Source organism: Calliphora vicina, chromosome 1 (assembly GCF_958450345.1).
Source record: "Calliphora vicina chromosome 1, idCalVici1.1, whole genome shotgun sequence".
In the NCBI taxonomy this organism is placed as follows: domain Eukaryota; kingdom Metazoa; phylum Arthropoda; class Insecta; order Diptera; family Calliphoridae; genus Calliphora; species Calliphora vicina.
In genome coordinates this window covers 16,526,760-16,540,932 of record NC_088780.1, presented here as the reverse complement: position 1 = coordinate 16,540,932, position 14,173 = coordinate 16,526,760, and the positions used below count along the sequence as shown (strand labels likewise).

The 14,173-nt window shown below is 25.9% G+C and overlaps 1 protein-coding gene across 1 annotated transcript in view; it reads left to right on the top strand.

Moving 5' to 3' along the window:
• Nucleotides 1–14,173, top strand: part of wat (waterproof) — a 105,237-nt gene that overhangs the window by 33,832 nt on the left and 57,232 nt on the right. The gene's annotated exons all lie outside the window — the stretch shown is intronic.

Sequence of the window (14,173 nt, the reverse complement as noted above, 5' to 3'; positions counted from 1 at the left end):
AAGCATTTTTAATTTTTTTTTGCCATATTTACGATTTTGATAATTTTAATCAAAATTTTATTTGTATTACGAATCTCAATATTTTTTTTACAGTATTTAATATAAATTAAAATGTACCTTTGGAAAAAATATTTAATTATTCAAATATTTTATATATATTTTTTTAAAATGTCCTCAAACTTTCAAAACTTTGGGAATTTTATAAAATATTTTTTTAATTAAAATTTAATTTTTATCACCAAATTCAATATTTTTTTATCAGTATTTAAAATTCATATATATTTTTTTATTTTGATGTCAAGCATTTTTATTTTTTTTTTTTGCCATATTTACGATTTTGATAATTTTAATCAAAATTTTATTTGTATTACGAAACTCAATTTTTTTTAAAGTAATTAATATAAATTAAAATGTACTTTTGGAAAAAAATATTAAATTATTCAAATATTTTATAAATATATTTTTAAAATGTCCTTAAACTTTCAAAACTTTGGAAATTTTATAAAATATTTTTTTAATCAAAATTTTATTTGTATTACGAATCACAATATTTTTTTTTACAGTATTTAATATAAATTAAAATGTATGTTTTATAGTATGGTGTAGACTTTTGTAAAAAATATTAAATTATTCAAATATTTTTTTAAAATGTCCTCAAATTTTCAAAACTTTGGAAATTTTATAAAATATATTTTTAATCAAAACTTTAGTTTTATTACGAATCTCAATAGTTTTTTATAGTATTTAATATAAATTAAAATGTACTTTTGGAAAAAATATTAAATTATTCAAATATTTTATATATATTTTTTTAAAATGTCCTCAAACTTTCAAAACTTTGGAAATTTTATAAAACATTTTTTTAATCAAAATTTTATTTTTATACGAAATTCAATTTTTTTTTGACAGTTTTTACAATTCTTATATATTTTTTTAGCTTGATGTCAAGCATTTTTAATTTTTATTTTATTAATTTTAATCAAAATTTTATTTTTATTACGAAACTCAATATTTTTTTTATAGTATTTAATATAAATTAAAATATACTTTTGGAAAAAATATTAAATTATTCAAATATTTTATAAATATATTGTTAAAATGTCCTTAAACTTTCAAAACTTTGGAAATTTTATAAAATATTTTTTTAATTAAAATTTAATTTTTATACGAAATTCAATATTTTTTGAACAGTATTAAAATTCTTATATATTTTTTTAGCTTGATGTCAAGCATTTTTAATTTTTATTTTTGCCATATTTACGATTTTTATTTTTAATACGAAACTCAATATTTTTTTTGCAGTATTTAATAAAAATTCGCATATACTTTTAGAAAACTTTGTAAATTTTATAAAATATTTAAGATTTTTTTAATTTTCTATAAAATTGATTATCAAACTTAAAAATCAAAACTATAATTATGTATTTAATACACAATTAAATAAGCTTTTAGAAAATAGGTAAAAGAATTTAAAAATTTTATATATATTTTTTTAAAATGACCTCAAACTTTTAAAATTTTTGAAGTCTGGCCATTATTTACCAATTTAATTATATAAGAAACAAATGTTTTAAATCAACGAACTGTCAATTCTAAATATTATTTCAGTATTTAATAGACAACAAAAGAGGCTTTTAGAAAATTGAATATTTTTTTAAAATAATTTATATATATTTTTTTAAAATGTCCCGAAACTTTAAAAATTTTTTAAATCAAAATTTACGATTTTTATAATATTAAGAAAAATTTGATTTAAATAATAAAATCGACAATTTTATTACAAAATTTGATAGACAACAAAAAAATCTTTTCGAAAATATAATATTTTGTTAAAACATTTTCTACATATTTTTTAAAATGTCCCCAAACTTTCCAGATTTTTGAAATTTTAAAGCGAAAAAATTTAAATAAACCCTTGAATTCTAAGTGGGACCAAAATGACCCCAAAACAAATTTTGCTCAATTTGCACCTATAGGGATAATTCGAATAATTTTGTTCGATTTTTTTTAACAAAACTGAACAATTTGATCATCTGAGGGGTCTACTGATAGTTTATATTAGATGTAGACTCATTTTCTCAATCTCTGGTTATTTTTTATTCGAGGTCAAAGGTAAAAATTTTGAATATTTGCTTGTTTGTGGTGTATTGATTGTTTAAATTGGATGAAACTTTAGAAAACAGTTTGACTAAGTCTCAAAATTGGTTTAAAAGGGAAAAATTTAAAATTAACCCTTGAATTCTGTGAGAACGAAAATGACCCCAAAAAAATTTTTGCTCAGTTTGCACCTATAGGTCATAAAATATTTAATTTGTAATAATTCATTTTAAAAATCCAAAAAAAATTTTGTTTTATATTTTGGTTATTTTTTTTTTGGTAATTTTAAGATTTTATTTTAATAGTTTGAATGATTTTGTAAGATTTTTATAGCAAAACTTCACCAGTTGAAAATTTTGTTTTATATTTTGGTTATTTTTTTTTTGGTAATTTTAAGATTTTATTTTAATAGTTTGAATGATTTTGTAAGATTTTTATAGCAAAACTTCACCAGTTGACCTTGTGCGTCTGCAGAGAGTTTATTATAGATTTTTAAGTTATTTTTATTGAAACCTCAACAAAATCATTATTATTAATCTCCATTCCCTTATTATTCCATGTCAAAGGTCAAATTTTAATTATTTGTTTTTATGCGGTGTATTTATTGTTTAAATTGAATGAAACTTTAGAAAAATGTTTGATTAGGTATTAAATAGGTTTTAAAGCGAAAAATTGAAATTAACCCTTGAATGCTAAGTGGGACCAATATGACCCCAGAACAAATTTTGTCCAAAATGATTAGTTTTAAATAATTCTTTTTAAAAATCTACAATAAAACGTTGTAAAGTTCAGTTGGAAAATGTTTTGAAGACATTTTTTTTAAGTTTCAGATATTTTGGCGTTTTTATACCCTACACCAACATAGTGGGGAGGGTATTATGCGTTTGTGCAGATGTTTGTAACGCTCAAAAATATTAGTCTAACACCCACCTTAAAGTATACCGATCGACTTAGAATCACTTTCTGAGTCGATTAAAATATGTCCGTCCGTCCGTCCGCCTGTGCGCAGAGCACAGGCCGCAAATTTGAAGATATTTCGATCAAACTTGGTACATATTATTTCTTCGACTCAAGGACCAAGCCTATAGAAACTGGCTGAAATCGGTCTATTATTTCACTTAGCCCCCATACAAATGTCCTTCCGAAATTGGATTTTATCGGTCATAAATGTTTAATTTATAAATGTATCTCCACAAATTGCGCTCCAAATAAGTTTTATATATACAAAATTTATGTCACCCAATTTTGTTACAATGGGTCCATAATTAGTCATAGCTCCCATATAGACCCGCTTCCGAAAATCACTTTAACGTGCATAAATCGCTTAAAAATGTTGGTATACTCACAAAATTCAATATAGTAAACTTTCATATAGACATAAATCACACGACCTAATTTCATGGTGATCGGTCCATAATTGGTCATAGCCCCCATATAACCCCACTTCCAAAAATCACTCAAAAATATAAATTATTGAAATTTTAAAAGAAAAATGTTTTTGCTCTTTTACTTAGTGCAGGGTATTATATGGTCGGGCTTGACCGACCATACTTTCTTAATTGTTTTTTTTTTTTAAATTTTCCTCAAACTTTGACCTAACATTTTGCTAATTTGCCTACTAATCCTTAAATAATTAACAATTATCTTGATTATAAAATAAAATTTTAAAATTTTGCCAATTCATGTTGTTTAACCTATAAAAAAAACTAATAATTTGTTTAAAGCTTAATAAATATTTTTAAATAAATTAACTAGTTTTTTAAATACAATAAAACATTATAAAAAAACTCAGTAATTTAACATTATTTATTTACAAAAAAAGGAAAACCAAATAATAATAAAAATAGTGACACATATTATGTGCCTGTCATATTTATTACTATATTCCCCACCACATGCCTCCTTCTCTACCTCTCTCTCTCTTTGTATTCAAAACGTTTTTAAAAATTAGGAATTGGCCCCTAAACAACACATGTGTGTCTGGTACATGGGTTGGCCTTTAGCTGCCAACTGTTTGACAAAATTGGTTAAACTTTTGTTGTTTGTTTTTGCAGTTTATTTAAAATTTATACATATTTATATGATAAAATAAAATTTTATTTTATTTAAAATGATTTTATTGTTTTTGTTGCTGTGCAGTGTGCATTTGTTGTGTAAAACAACAACATTAACACTAAAAGCGAAAAATACGCATTAAATGGTGTAATTAACCTAATTTTCACAGCTTGTTAAATTTTCCCACTGTGTTTCTCAGTTGTTGTCTCTCTCAGTGAGTGAGTGCGTGTTTGTTTGTTGTTTTTATATGTATCATCTCTTTTTGTTTTGTTTTGTTTTGCATTGTTAGTGTTGCTGTAGTTGTTGTTGTTGTTTGATACTTTTACAGTTGCCATTGTGGTGTGTAGTTAATTTAATTTATTTTTAATTCACAGTTTATGGGCGGTTTTAATCGAACGACACTACAACTCTATAAATGAATAAAAAATACATAAAATGAACACAAATTAAATAAAATAAATTATTTAACTCAAGGTTTTTTCTTTATTCAGGTCCTGGCTGCTTGATTTGTATACAAATGTGTAAATGAAATTGAAAATTTTGCAAATTAAAAAGGGTAATGCAAGAAATATGCTGTTTAAAGCGGCATGTTTTATTTAAAACTGGACTTTTTATAAAGCGCATATGATAAACAAATCAAGAATTTTAAATAATTGTTTAAACAAATGACTGTTGTTTTTGTATAAAGAAAAGTCTTTGAACATTTTTACAGCAAGAATTGCGAAAAACAATTTTTTGTTTGAATTAAAATTTTAAACTTTTTTTACATAAAAAAATGAGCTAATAACTACAGTAAAATTTAATCATATTGCTTTATATGTAGAATTTCAACTTATGGCTGTTTTGAAGGTTCAAGTTAAGGTCATGTTGAGTTTTATTTTACTTCTGCAAATTATTGACAACTTGAGGTTCTTTTGAAGGTTTAAATTATAAACAATTTGAAGGTTCAAATTGACAACTATTTGCAGTTATGTTACAAATTACAATTAAAGTCAACTTATAGATCTCTAGCAGTTTTCAATTAAAGCTCTATTAAAGATTCATATTAAAGCCAACACGTGGTTTAAATGAAATTTAAATTGTGGCTTTTTTAGGGTTAACATTTTTTTGGTGGTTAAAATTAAAGTCAATTTATAGTTCTATTAAATGGTAAAATTTGGATATTTAAAATTAAATCTAGAAAGTATCCTCAAGCTGATATTAAATTGAGCCTGCAAAAGATAACAGGCTCAATTTAACGAAACTTCAAAAGAACCACCAGTTGAAGTTAATTCGAACTTTTGAAATTAATTTCAACTCGTGGTTTTTTTGAAGCTTAGTTAAATTGAGCCTGTTATCATTTGCAGCCACAATTTAATATCAGCTTGAGCATATTTTCCAGATTTAAATTGAGTTCAAAGCTTGTTTGTTTTGGATTTTCAAATTAAAGTCAACTTGTGATGCTTTTAAAGCTTAAACAAAACTGAACTAGAGGCAGTTTTGCTGGTTTCAAATTCAAATATAATGAAGACTATTTTGAAGCTTTAAAATAAAGTGAACTTTTGAGTGTTTTAGAGGCTTTAAATTGAAGTTAAATTACGGTATTTTTTAAAGTTCTAAATTGGAGACAAAGAGTCAAATTAATTAAGATTCAAATTGAGATTAAAATCAAATCGTGGTTCTTTTAAGGATTCAAATTGAGATTGAAATCTAATCGTGTTTTTTTATGGATTTAAATTGAGATTGAAATCAAATCGTGGTGCTTTTAAGGATTCGAATTGAGATTGAAATCAAATCGTGGTTCTTTTAAGGATTCAAATTGAGATTGAAATCAAATCCTGGTTCTTTTAAGGATTCAAATTGAAATTGAAATCAAATCGTGATTCTTTTAAGGATTCAAATTGAGATTAAAATCAAATCGTGGTTCTTTTAAGGATTCAAATTGAGTTTGAAATCAAATCGTGGTTCTTTTAAGGATTCAAATTGAGATTGAAATCAAATCGTGGTTCTTTTAAGGATTCAAATTGAGATTGAAATCAAATCCTGGTTCTTTTAAGGAATCAAATTGAGATTGAAATCAAGTCGTGATTCTTTTAAGGATTCAAATTGAGATTGAAATCAAATCGTTGTTTTTTTAAGATTTGAAATCAAATCTTGGTTCTTTTAAGGATTCAAATTGAGATTGAAATCAAATCGTGATTCTTTTAAGGACTCACATTGATACTGAAATCAAATCCTGGTTCTTTTAAGGATTCAAATTGAGACTGAAATCAAATCCTGGTTCTCTTAAGGATTCGAATTGAGATTGAAATCAAATCGTGGTTCTTTTAAGGATTCAAATTGAGATTGAAATCTAATCGTGTTTTTTTTATGGATTTAAATTGAGATTGAAATCAAATCGTGGTTCTTTTAAGGATTCGAATTGAGATTGAAATCAAATCGTGGTTCTTTTAAGGATTCAAATTGAGATTGAAATCAAATCGTGGTTCTTTTAATGATTCAAATTGAGATTGAAATGAAATCGTGGTTCTTTTAAGGATTCAAATTGAGATTGAAATCAAATCGTGGTTCTTTTAAGGATTCAAATTCAGATTGAAATTAAATCGTGATTCTTTTAAGGATTCAAATTGAGATTAAAATCAAATCGTGGTTCTTTTAAGGATTCAAATTGAGATTGAAATCAAATCGTGGTTCTTTTAAGGATTCAAATTGAGATTGAAATCTAATCGTGGTTCTTTTATGAACTCAAATTGAGATTGAAATCAAATCGTGGTTCTTTTAAGGATTCAAATTGAGATTGAAATAAAGTCGAGGTTCTTTTAAGGATTCAAATTAAGATTGAAATCAAATCGTGGTTCTTTTAAGGATTCAAATTGAGATTGAAATCAAATCGTGGTTCTTTTAAGGATTTAAATTGAGATTGAAATCAAATCGTGGTTCTTTTAAGGATTCAAATTGAGATTGAAATCTAATCGTGGTTCTTTTAAGGATTCAAATTGAGATTGAAATCTAATCGTGGTTCTTTTATGAACTCAAATTGAGATTGAAATCAAATCGTGGTTCTTTTAAGGATTCAAATTGAGATTGAAATAAAGTCGAGGTTCTTTTAAGGATTCAAATTAAGATTGAAATCAAATCGTGGTTCTTTTAAGGATTCAAATTGAGATTGAAATCAAATCGTGGTTCTTTTAAGGATTTAAATTGAGATTGAAATCAAATCGTGGTTCTTTTAAGGATTCAAATTGAGATTGAAATCTAATCGTGGTTCTTTTAAGGATTCAAATTGAGATTGAAATCTAATCGTGGTTCTTTTAAGATTTGAAATCAAATCGTGGTTCTTTTAAGGATTCAAATTGAGTTTGAAATCAAATCGTGGTTCTTTTAACGATTCAAATTGAGATTGAAATCAAATCGTGGTTCTTTTAAGGATTCAAATTGAGATTGAAATCAAATCGTGGTTCTTTTAAGGATTCAAATTGAGATTGAAATCAAAACGAGGTTCTTTTAAGGATTCAAATTGAGATTGAAATCAAATCGTGGTTCATTTAATGATTCAAAATGAGATTGAAATCAAATCGTGGTTCATTTAAGGATTCAGATTGAGATCAAATCGTGATACTTTTGAGGATTCAAATTGAGATTGAAATCTAATCGTGGTTCTTTTAAGGATTCAAATTGAGATTGAAATCTAATCGTGGTTCTTTTAAGATTTGAAATCAAATCGTGGTTCTTTTAAGGATTCAAATTGAGTTTGAAATCAAATCGTGGTTCTTTTAACGATTCAAATTGAGATTGAAATCAAATCGTGGTTCTTTTAAGGATTCAAATTGAGATTGAAATCAAATCGTGGTTCTTTTAAGGATTCAAATTGAGTTTGAAATCAAATCGTGATTCTTTTAAAGTTAAGGATTCAAATTGAGATTGAAATCAAATCGTGGTTCTTTTAAGGATTTAAATTGAGATTGAAATAAAGTCGATGTTCTTTTAAAGATCCATATTGAGATTGAAATCAAATCGTGGTTCTTTTAAGAATTCAAATTGAGATTGAAATCAAATTGTGATTCTTTTAAGGATTCAAATTGAGATTGAAATCAAATCGTGGTTCTTTTAAGGATTCAAATTGAGTTTGAAATCAAATCGTGGTTTTTTTAAGGATTCAAATTGAGATTGAAATCAAATCGTGGTTCTTTTAAGGATTCAAATTGAGATTGAAATCAAGTCCTGGTTCTTTTAAGGATTCAAATTGAGATTGAAATCAAATCGTGATTCTTTTAAGGATTCAAATTGAGATTGAAATCAAATCGTGGTTCTTTTAAGGATTCAAATTCTGATTGAAATCAAATCGTGATTCTTTAAGGATTCAAATTGAGATTGAAATCAAATCGTGGTCGTTTTAAGGATTCAAATTGAGATTAAAATCAAATCGTGGTTCTTTTAAAGATTCAAATTGATATTGAAATCAAATCGTGGTTCACTTAAGGATTTAAATTGATATTGAAATCAAATCGTGGCTCATTTAAGGATTCAAATTGAGATTGAAATCAAATCGTGGTTCTTTTAAGGATTCAAATTGAGATTGAAATCAAATCGTGGGTCATTTAAAGATCCATATTGAGATTGAAATCAAATCGTGGTTCTTTTAAGGATTCAAATTGAGATTGAAATCAAATCGTTGTTCTTTTAAGGATTCAAAATGAGATTGAAATCAAATCCTGGTTCTTTTAAGGATTCAAATTGAGATTGAAATCAAATCCTGGTTCTTTTAAGGATTCAAATTGAGATTGAAATCAAATCGTGGTTCTTTTAAGGATTCAAAATGAGATTGAAATCAAATCCTGGTTCTTTTAAGGATTCAAATTGAGATTGAAATCAAATCGTGGTTCTTTTAAGGATTCAAATTGAGATTGAAATCAAATCGTGGTTCTTTTAAGGATTCAAATTGAGATTGAAATCTAATCGTGGTTCTTTTAAGGATTCAAATTGAGATTGAAATCAAATCGTGGTTCTTTTAAGTATTCAAATTGAGATTGAAATCAAATCGTGGTTCTTTTAAGGATTCAAATTGAGATTGAAATCAAATCGTGGTTCTTTTAAGGATTCAAATTGAGATTGAAATCAAATCGTGGTTCTTTTAAGGATTCAAATTGAGATTGAAATCAAATCGTGGGTCATTTAAAGATCCATATTGAGATTGAAATCAAATCGTGGTTCTTTTAAGGATTCAAATTGAGATTGAAATCAAATCGTGGTTCTTTTAAGGATTCAAAATGAGATTGAAATCAAATCCTGGTTCTTTTAAGGATTCAAATTGAGATTGAAATCAAATCGTGGTTCTTTTAAGGATTCAAAATGAGATTGAAATCAAATCGTGGTTTTTTTAAGGATTCAAAATGAGATTGAAATCAAATCGTGGTTCTTTTAAGGATTCAAATTGAGATTGAAATCAAATCGTGGTTCTTTTAAGGATTCAAAATGAGATTGAAATCAAATCCTGGTTCTTTTAAGGATTCAAATTGAGATTGAAATCAAATCGTGGTTCTTTTAAGTATTCAAATTGAGATTGAAATCTAATCGTGGTTTTATTAAGGATTCAAAATGAGATTGAAATCAAATCGTGGTTCTTTTAAGGATTCAAATTGAGATTGAAATCAAATCGTGATTCTTTTAAGGATTCAAATTGATATTGAAATCAAATCCTGGTTTTTTTAAGGATTCAAAATGAGATTGAAATCAAATCGTGGTTCTTTTAAGGATTCAAATTGAGATTGAAATCAAATCGTGGTTCTTTTAAGGATTCAAAATGAGATTGAAATCAAATCCTGGTTCTTTTAAGGATTCAAATTGAGATTGAAATCAAATCGTGGTTCTTTTAAGTATTCAAATTGAGATTGAAATCTAATCGTGGTTTTATTAAGGATTCAAAATGAGATTGAAATCAAATCGTGGTTCTTTTAAGGATTCAAATTGAGATTGAAATCAAATCGTGGTTCTTTTAAGTATTCAAATTGAGATTGAAATCAAATCGTGGTTCTTTTTAAGATTCATATTCATATCAAAGGGATTTCAAATCGTAGTTCTTTTAAAGTCTCAATTTGAGATCAAATCGGGGTTCCTTTAAGGATTCAAATTGAGATCAAATCGTAGTTATTTTAAGCATTAGAATGGATTTCAAATCGTGGTTCTTTTAAGGATTCAAATTGAGATTAAATTGTGATTCTATTAAGGTTTCAATTTCAGATGAAATCGTGTTTCTTTTAAGGTTTCAAATGGAATTCTAACAATTTTTTAAACTTTAAGTCTTTGTCACAAATTTGATTTGAATTATATTGTAGTAACTTAAACATAACAATTATCTAATAAAATCTTTCTTACTTTATCTTTACAGGTAATTAAACCAGAATCTCTTATAAAACTTATTTATATGGCAAAAGCCAAACATTTGGACCAATCTATATTAATGTGATTAAAGTAAGTAGAAAATTAACAATTTAACACAAAGTTATCAATGAAATATTAGCAAAGAATGTATAAAATTCTAAGCTTTTTAAAAAATTAACTAGAATTGTTTAAAAATTCTTGAAAAATATATTTTGTCTTTCATTAAATTCTATGAATTTTATTAAATTATCGAAAGTTGTTTTAAAATTCAATGGTCAACTTTGATACAGTGTAACTCTTAAAGATTATAAATTTGATTAATTGTTTTATAATATTATGGAAGCTTAATATTTCCTCTATTAATTCCCTGAATTTTGTTTAGATCATAAAAGTAATTTAAATTTTGTATGCTTTTTTTTACATATATACGAGTAATGTCTATTTCACATGCCAAAAGTATGCTATAGTTTTTTATACAATTGCAATGGCTACACAATTACATATTTACTACAACATTAGCATTTATTACAAAACTATTTCTTCATCTTAATTTAAGTAATAAAGAAGCTTTATTAAAGTTTTATTTATTTCTAGCATATAGCCATAAAAAAACTTGTGTAATTAGTTTTTCCTATTTAAAACATAATTTAAACAGTTGTTAGTATTTGCTTTAATAATATTTTATTAATAAAATAATAAACTAAATAAAGTGTTTAAAATTGTTGAATAAAAATATATAAAAAAATAATAATGAACTTAATAAAAATGTAATCATAATAACAGATGAGTTGAGTCCTTCAGAAAAAAAAGAACCAAGGCGAAAACAGTAAATTTTTTTTTAGAAAAAAAAAAAAATAAATAAAAAAATTGAAAAGAAATGACTGAGAAGAACAAAAAAAAAAATGAACAAAAACTGTAAGTGTTATTAGTTGAAGTATGAAAACAACAACAACAAATACAACAACTAGAAAAACAATCTCAACACAAACAATTTATACTAACAACAAATACTTACACACACACATAAACAAACAACTAACTAAAGAAAAAAACACCTAAATTCTTTAACTGCCCCCACCCCCATCCTCACTTCGTAAGAGTCCCAGCTGTTCTAGGAGACAGTACCAGCACGCATTATATCAAACAAGTAAGAGAGCTATATTCGGCTGTGCCGAATCTTATATACCCTTCACCAAATTATACTTTAAAATACAAATTTTAATATTTTTAGGTAAAAAAAATTTAAATTTTTTTCCAGTTGTTTTTTCGAAATTGTATTTTAATTTTTTTTTTTTAAATTTTATATTTTTTTTTTTTAAGTTTAAATTTTTTTTTTTTAGTTTTTAATTTTTTAATATGAAAAAAAAAATTCGGGTTAAAAAATATTTTTCCTATTTTGACCCATTGTAGGTCAAACTTAGATATCCATATTGTCTATAATAATGATTTAGTAATCCAGATATGGGTCAAAAATAGGTAAAAAATCGAGGTTGTCCTGGTTTTTTCCTTATATCTCAGCCATTTGTGGTTTGAGTTTGATTGTTATTTTAATTTTTTAAATTTAAATTTTTTTTTTTTAAATTTTAAAATTTTGTTTTTTTTTAAATTTTCAATTTTTTTTTTGTTTTTTCAAAATTTTTTTTTGAAAAAAAAAAATTCGGGTTACATTTTTTTTCCGATTTTGACCCATTGTAGGTCCAACTTACTATGGTCTTATATACGTCGTTGCAAATGTCTTTGAAATATCTATCATTAGATATCCATATTGTCTATATTAAGGTCTTAGTAATCCAGATATAGGTCAAAATCGAGGTTGTCTTGGTTTTTTTTGTGGACCGATTTTGCTGATTTTAAATAGCAAAATTCTCGAAAGCATGTCTGACAGAATTATTGAAGATTTGGATCCCGAAGATATCTGGGGTCTTCAGAAAACTGATTTCAACAGACAGACGGACAGACAGACAGACAGACAGACGGACATGGCTTAATCGACTCCGCTATCTATAAGGATCCAGAATATACATATATACTTTATAGGGTCGGAAATGAAAAATGTAGAAATTACAATCGGAATGACAAACTTATATACATATACCCTTCTCACGAAGGTGAAGGGTATAATAAAAATAAACTGTATGAGAAAACCAATTTGTACGAATTACTCACAAAACATTTAAAGTGACTACACTCTAGATTACTTAGAGACACTTAATTGACAATTGTCTTCACGCTAGATTATTTGGGATGCATAAAGTAACCAATTGTCTTCAAAATATATAAAATGAAGTCAGCCAAGTGCTAAGACATTTGTGACAATTACTGTCTTTAAGGGATACATTGACTACTTGCTTAACTGCTGGGGTCACTCACTCTCACTCTCTCTCTGTCTCTCATATAGAGACATTTTATTTAGATTGTTTAGAAATGCATGTAAGTATGAAAGTGTGTGTGTACATTTACAACAACAAACACTTACACTTAAGCAATTTTTGCTTATTTATGCTTCATGTACTTGGCCATTCATCTTTAATAGACCATAAGTGTCAGTTCTTGTTCTTGCTAGTAGTTTTTGTTGTTTGTTATTCTTCTTCTGCTTCTTGTTGTTCTTATTTATATTTGTTAAAGCATGTGTAAGTTAGAAAAATTAGATGAAGGGGGGGAGGAAAGGTTAGTATGAGGTCTATAAGGAGGTACGTGTGTATAAATATTGTTGTTATTTTTATACATTTTTATTGTTTATAATATTTATATGTAGTGGAACATACATATTATGTTTTTTGTGTGTGTTAAATGAGACTTGTTGGGCGTTCTCGTGTTTATTTTTTTTTTGGAAGCTGGAGGTGTGTATATGACTTTTTTGCTGCTGCTGTTGTTATTACTGTTATTATTATTTTCCTTTATAGATTGTATTTGTGTGTTTTTATATTCCTCATCTTTAAGAATTTTTTGTTGTAGTTTTCTTTGTGGTTCCACTTGCAACTTTTTTTTGCGACTCAGACTTTTTGGTAGATGCCCTACAGTAGACATAGGAAAGCTTAATAGCAATCGTGTTTCCTAAATTCCAAATCGTAACGGGAAATTTCAAATCATATGTAGCTTTTGAAGCTTCAAATAAATGTCAAATAGTGGCTTATTTAAAGCTTTAAATTAAGAAATTAAGCTGATCCCTTCCAAGTCAGATTAAGATTAAAGGATTTAAATTGAGACCAATTGAGGTTCTTTTAAGAATTTAATTTAGATTTAATCGTTGTTCTTTTAAGAACTCAATTTAAGATCAAATCCTGGTTCTATTGAGGATTCAATTTGAGATCAAATCATGGTTCTTTTAAGGATTTAAATTTAGATTTAATTGTAGTTATTTTGAAGATTTAATTTGAAATCAAATCATGGTTCTTTAAAGGATTTCAACTGAGATCAAATCGTGATTCTTTAAAGGATTTAAATTGAGATCAAATCTGGGTCTTTAAAGGATTTAAATTGAGATCAAATGGTGGTTCTTTTAAGGATTTAATTTGAATTGATTTAATCGTGATTCTTTAAATGATTTAAATTGAGATTTAATCTGGGTTCTTTTAAGGATTTAAATTAAGATCAAATCGTGGTCCCTTTAAGTATTCAATTTGAGATCTAATCGTGATTCTTTTAAGGATTTAAATTGAGATCA